Genomic DNA, 7,606 nt, shown 5'->3' with positions numbered 1-7,606 from the left:
GTTGGTAGTTAGGAATTCTGGCAGGATCGTGGGGTGTGGCAGAGGAAGTTGTAAGAAATAATTTTGAAGATGAAATCTAATTTTAGTGGGGGAGAGTAGTAACATCCTGTTTTGAGAAGTTTCTTATTTTGGGATTGTGGACAATAAATGGATCAAGTAAAGGTCTTGGGCTTCAAAGTAATTGGACTTTATTGGATGATGATAATGTTGGATAAGTGATTAAAGCCTTCGATTTGTGCTTGGAAGAAAAAGGGTAAATGAAAAAGAAGTATTTCAGGCTTCTTGGATGATTTATGGGTTTAGTTCAACATGTTTTAAGTCAAAAGTAATAAGATAGGGTTGTGGAGCTCATCAATACCTTTCCACGCATATAAAGAACGCCGAAAACAGAGTTGAAACGAAGCTGTTATGATTGTTTGAAGTTGGAGTGAAATTGGGTGAAAACTTGTTCTCACAAGGTGAGAATTAATTCTCACGACATGAGAGTCCTCAGGAGGTAAGAATATATTCTCATGACATGAGAATCGTGCAGCCCAAAGCCTACAAAATTTTTAGGGTTTTCAAGGTATTTAAAGGTAAGGATTCATGTTTTAGGGTATTTTGTTTCATCCTCCATCATATCTAGAACCTCTTGGGAGAAACCTTTGCCTCTATTTTCAAGATTTGAGCCTCCCCTCTCCTCTCTCATCCATTTTTTGAGTTTTTGGTGGTTTTTGAGCAATTTTTTTTATGCATGATTAATCCTTGAAGCTTGGAAATTGAAGATCTCAACTTTCATCTACCTTCTAGACCTTTGTAAGTTATAAAGTTCCAAGCTTTATTACATTTCATCTTTGGATGTAAGTGTATTTTGTGTTTTGGTCCATTTTAATGAGTTTTGAGTGATAGTTAGGAATAAGTTTGCAAATTTATTACTCTCCAAGGTCCTAAGGACATTGTATGTTTCAGATCTGGACTCCAACACCTTTTGATCAGTTTAGAATGTTTTCTTGGACCTCGTGGACTAGGAACATTTTCATTTTTTCCCTTCCATTTCATCCATGCAAGTTATTTTCGTCATTTAGTACATTTTGGTGTATTAAATTTTAGATCTTGAAAGCTTGAGACATTATTATGGATAAAGTTGGAAACTTTATCCACCTAAACATCATGTTGATTCACATCTGAAGGTTGGAGTCTTGGACTTAATGGATTTAGCTGAAAATGATGCATTCTTGGTTCCTTTAAGACTTAGATCTTGGTTCTTTTGACTATCCTAATCGATAAAGTTTGAAACTTTATCCATTATGAAGCTATTTAGGATCTAGATCTGAGGTTATGGGCCTTGTTCTGAAGAGATTAAGAACTTAACGAAGATTTTGGTCTTCAGACCAGAAATCACGACGTGACATAAGAGGTGTCATGACGTGATGGTGTCCAGAATTGTAATTGTGTTGTCGTTTCATTCTGACGACTTGACCAAGGATTGGTCACGACGTGATGTTGACTTTGACTAAGTTGACCGTTGACTTTTTAACCGGTTCGACTTTTGGTCAAACTTGGATAGAATTGAGTATTTGACTAAGGACTGGTCTCAGTTTAGTTTTAGGGAGTTTGGGTTGGCTGTTATGATGCTGAGGTAGCTGTTGGGCTTCTGGTAAGTAGTTCAGGTGAGTCTCCTCACTGTATCCGTGGGTCGAAGGCACCGATATTGACCCATTATTTTGTTATGTAGTATGCTAGCTTTCATGTGACTTTTATATATGTTTGTATAATCGGGTTGAAATAAACCCCAGGACGGGGCCTATTATTGTATGGTCGGGTTAATATAAACCCCAGGGCGGGGCCCATTATGGTATGATCGCGTTGAAATAAACTCCAGTGTTGGGCCCATTATTGACGATCGGGTTAAAATAAACCCCAAGGTGGGGCCCATTATGGTACGATCGGGTTGAAATAAATCCCAAGGCGGGGCCCCAGGGCTGGGATCATATTTTTTTATTAGGTTGGAATATACCCCAGGGCTGGGCCCACTAATTTGTATGGTATATGGTATTTGGGGAAGAACTCACTAAGCTTTGTGTTTACGGTTTTGTGGTTTAAACATTTTCAGGTACTTCCAATTTCAAAAGGAAGAGACCGGCTTGATCGCACTGTATCCCCTGAAGATTTATTCTGCAATGATTGTTTATAATTTTACTCTGATGTTTTGAGAATACTTTTACTCTGATCGTCTTTTGGGGTAATGTATGAATGGTTTTCACTTATTTAAAATGAAATTTTACTCGGTATTTTTGTGACGTTACATGTAGGGCCTGTTTACTCTTATGTTTTGTATCAGTTATGACATCAAAAGGCTTTATAAATTAATGAAAAACCTTTCTTCGGAAATACTTTTAAAGGACCAAATGCCGCATTTATAAATAAACTTTGTTTTAAATAAGCATAAATAAAAAGTTTTAAAATGACCGTAAAATTTGGGTGTCACAGAAAAACACTTTGCAAGGCAAGACTTTACACCTTGTAAACTCGGAATGTCATTTATGATGATAATGTTTTCATCCACATATACGACCAGGAAGGTCACCGAGATCCCACTAGTTTTCATCTAAACACAAGGTTGATCTTCGTTTCTAACAAAATGATACTTTGTGATTTCATCATTAAAACAATGATTCCAATTTCGAGATGCTTGTTTTAACCGATAAATGTATCTATTGAGTTTAAACATTTTATTACGATGCTTTAGATCAAGAAAACCTTCGGGTTGAACCATATATATACATCTTTTTCCAAGTGGCCTCTTATAAAAACGGTTTTGACATCCATTTGACATATTTCATAGTTATAATATGCGACTATGAAAAATAGTATCCTAATAGATTTAATTATAACGATTGGAAAAAATGTTTCATCATAATCAACTCCTTAGGTCTAAGTGAAACCTTTTATAACAAGTCTTGCTTTGAATGTGTGTAAATTGTCATCCATGTTAGTCTTCTTCTTGGAGACCCACTTACTCCCAACAATCTTATAGTGGTTAGGAAGTTCAACCAAATCCCTGACTAGGTTTTCTCTCATGGATTGCATCTCCATGTTCATGGCTTCAATCCATTTGTCAGATTTAGGAATTGCCATTACATATCGATGTTTGATGGACTCATCAACATTGATCATCACGAATCACTCATCAATGAGAAATCAATATCTCTCATGTTCCTGATGAGTCCTATCGGATTTGCGACCACCTTGTGTTTGAGTAGGTTGAAGAACAACAATTTCTTCATCTTCAACAATTTCTTGTTGAGTACTAGTGCCAAATTGAGTTGCACTAGGTTGTGGTTCTTGATCTTCTTCAAGTTTACAAATTTGTTTTATAAGAATTCATCTTTTCGTGAAATAAAAATCTTATTCTCACTAGGGATGTAGAAGTTATTGGATAAGGTGTCTAAGTCCATAACTATTTCTGGTATGTACTTGACCTGACCCGACATGGTCCATTTGGGTTGCATGGCATCATGCATTTGGATAGACTAAATGAGAGAAATAACACTTGTGGTTTATTAATATATTATAAGTTCTAATATATTAATAATATTATTTAACTAGTATTGATCAAGAATTAATCTAGGATTAATTAAGTGATCAAAAGGAGACTAATTAAATATATGGGTTGATTATGTAAATCATCCATAACTTGTATAGTCGGCTAAAGGCTCCATGGGTTATCAAGTTGGGCTAAGGTGCATAGGATGCTCCATGGATGCTCCATGGGAGTTACAAACCCATGGGTCATGGAAATGAAGAGCCATGTCACATTAGGGTTTAGATGGTGTAACCCTAATGCAACATACTATATAAGCATGATTTTAGCAACCAAAATCGGCTACACTAGTGAGACAAGAGGGCAAGCCGAATTTAGAAGTGTTCTACATTCTCTCAAAGTTTATTGCAAGAGCATTTGGTGCTGTGTGAAACATTTGAGGCATCACACTTGGGGTGCTAGGCTCTCAAGGTTTTCAAGGAATCAAAACAACTACAAGGTATGTAATTTTAGCCATCTTTATGTTTAAAGTTCCCCATGTATGCTAGATAGGATTATGAACCTTGGAAAAAAAGTATTTTTCATGTATTTTAGACAAACATAGATCCAAGGTTTTCTAGGGTTGCATGAACACTTAGGAGTGTTAGAATGCTCAAAATCCATCAGTGGTATCAGAGCCTAGGCTTGTTTATTTGATACTTGATGCAAAATTGTGGAAAAACTCGTTTTTATGCATTCTAAAGCATAAACTCGCCGAGTCCATGGGGGGACTCGACGAGTCCATGAGAAAACTCATCCTACTCGTCGAGTAGGTTATTGCACTCGACGAGTAGGAGCCCCTGAGTGCAGTTTTTCGAGTTTTGCTGCTGGAAATGGACTAGAAACATTACCCTAAACTGTTTTGGTGTTTTAAAACTTGTTTTAAATGGTGTAATGATTGTTCTAATCCATTTACAATGGCTAATATCAAAATTACATGATTATATGTGTTCATATGTTCTTGAAATTTTGATATGATTATTCATGTTCTTATGAGTTCTTGATAGAACATAGGAATTACTTGTTTAATGCTGAATTCATGATCCTTATGTGTTTTAATGGAGTCCATAACTTGTCCTCAAGTTATGGATAACCAAAAGTCTTTTTGTATTAAATCCATTAAAAGAACACATAAGTTATAAAAATGAAGAGTCTTCATTTTAATAACTCATAAGTTATGAATTGTAAAGTTTTGTAAAGTTACAAAACTTGCCCTCAGGTTTTGGAACATGTAAAGTCATCTTAATAAACTTTAGTTCCAACCCCTAGAATTTTAAAAGTTAAAATTCAACCCTTATACTTTATAATATTATAAGTTAATAATATAAATATATGTATAAGATCAAAGTCGTTTTACCATTAGTAGGCCTCATTCAAGAAGCTGGTCTATAAGGGGGGTATAAGGTTGTTGCCTATAAAATGGCAGCTTAATGGGTGTCAACTCTCACCCACCGCTTCCTTGACTGGTGGAGGGTCGTTAGCCGAACGGGTAGGACAATGACTTAAAATTCTCATTAAAAGTATAATGATTATTATAAATTAACTAAATTTTTTTTTATAAATTCCCAATCTTAGTTACTTTAGGAAAATGTGAATAAGGTGCTAACCCATGAAATTACACTTTGCACTTTGATTAAGTCGTTGGTGGAGCGTGTGTGGTTAACCAGCACACTAACTTGGACTTAACAAGGTAGGAAAAGGGTGACTTAAGGTTTTTCATTGGTCGGTGGAGCGCGTGTGGTTAACCGGCACATCGATTAAGTGAAAAACATTAAGGGTACCAAGTAATTTGCATGGTTACTTCACACCTTGTTTTGTGATCCTCGGTATCCCAGTCACAAAACATGAAGGGCACACTCGAGATTAAAACATGCCATTGAAAAGTTCAATGAATCTCAAAAGAACCTAGGAGTTTCTAAAAACCAAATAAAAACCTAATAATTTATATATTTCGTTTTTCATGGTGGAAATTGGTGAATCATCATTCACCTACCTTTCAAATATGTTTTAGCTTAGATTACGGCATCCCTCTTCTAAGTTATAATATGTTGTGATTGGATCCTAGCCTTAATATTACATTTGGGTGTTTTATTAAGGACTATCTTTATATCTAAACGAAACTTGTCTTTTCTTCTTTTCAGATGTATTCCAACAATGCTGCTTCTGGCTCAAACCCTACCGGCTCCTTCTCTCTCATGAACTTTTGTGGGAGAGTCATCTTTGATGGATCCAACTTTACAGATTGGATCAGGAACATCAGGATGGTCACTCGGTATGAGAACAAAGAATATGTTCTCGACAAGGAGCTTAAGGTACCGAGCCGACTGCTACTCCTGAAGAGCTTGCTGAATATGAGGCACATGAAAGAGATGCTACCAAAGTGGCATGCATCATGATGACTACTATGACAGCTGAGCTCCAAAAGTCCTATGAGGACTACTATCCTTTTGAAATGCACCAGGATTTGATGGACCGCTACCATCAGAGTGCTCGTCAAGAGCGATATGAAATCATCTCCTCCATGATAACAACCAGGATGAAGGATGGTGAACCCATCACGGGCCACATGCATAAAATGAAAAGGTATGTGGACCGTTTGCTGAAACTTAATGTGAACTTCCCCGAGGAGTTGGCAATAGATATCATTTTGCACTCCTTACCTTCGTGTTATGATCAATTCCACATGACATACCACATGAACAAGGAGGAAGTTACCCTCAGCAAACTTCAAGAACTCTTGAAGACCGCCGAAAGTGGTCTTAAAGGTAAGTCGGTTGTTACCACTCCTACTCCTACTCCAAACTCCGCACCTATCCTGGCAATCGGGAAAGGTAGAGGGAAGAAGAGGAAGAACCCTTCGAAGGGTACCAAGGGTAAGACCCTTGATGGCTCCTCTTCAAGCGGGACCAATAAAGGTTTCGTTACTCCTTCTTCTGATCCCAAAGAGACCGAATGCTTCTATTGCCATGAAAAGGCGCAATGGAAGCGGAACTGCCCAAAGTACCAGCAAGATTTGAAGGATGGGAAAGTGAAACCCAACCATGCAGGTATTTACACTATATTATCTAATAACTCACCCTATTCTAACGCTTGGGTCCTTGATACCGGCTGTGGTATTCATATTTGTTCTGATTTGCAGGGACTAAGAAGAAGTGAGAACATGGAGCATGGAAAGATAAACTTGACCATGGGGAATAGGAAAGTTTCACCTGTCACCAAGATTGGAGTTTATACTTTGTTGCTAAGTAGTGGGTTTACTTTAGATTTGCATAAATATTGTTATTCTCCTGAAATGGCAAGAAATGTTATTTCCTTTCATGCTTTGTACAAACAAGGGTTTACCTTTTCTTTTGATAATGAAGTTGGTGGAATAAGTGCTTTCTTTAATAATGTGTTTTATTTTAAAGCATTACCTTGTGATTGTGTGTATGAAGATGTGTCTGTTGTAGATAATTTAGGGAATAATGTGTTGTGTGTTGATTCTACTAATGATAATAACTTGGATAAAGCATCATTATGGCATTGTCGTCTTGGTCATGTAAGCAAGAAATGCATAGGCCAACTCCAAAAGGATGGAGTCTTGGAGTCATTTGAACTAAAGTCAGATGATAGTTGTGAATCATGCTTACTTGGAAAAATGACAAAGTCACCCTTCACAGGTTCTTGTGCTATGGGTGAAGGTTTGTTGGATCTAGTGCACACGGATGTGTGTGGACCCTTCAAAACTGCCACAAGGGATGCTAATCGTTATTATGTGACTTTTACGGATGATTATAGCAGATATGGATATGTCTACTTAATCAAGCATAAGTCAGAGACTTTCGAAAGGTTTAAAGAGTTTAAATAGGAAGTAGAGAATCAATTGGGCAGGAACATTAAGATGCTTCGATCCGATCATGGTGGTGAGTATCTTAGTATAGAGTTCCTCGACTATCTTAAGGAATGTGGGGTTGTCTAACAATTGACACCTCCCAGGACACCACACTTGAATGGTGTAGCTGAGAGGCGTAATCGAACCTTGTTGGACATGGTTCGTTCCATGAT

Source organism: Lactuca virosa, chromosome 4, assembly GCF_052849685.1.
Source record: "Lactuca virosa cultivar CGN04683 chromosome 4, Lactuca_virosa_CGN04683_v6, whole genome shotgun sequence".
In the NCBI taxonomy this organism is placed as follows: domain Eukaryota; kingdom Viridiplantae; phylum Streptophyta; class Magnoliopsida; order Asterales; family Asteraceae; genus Lactuca; species Lactuca virosa.
This window is presented reverse-complemented; position numbering follows the sequence as displayed.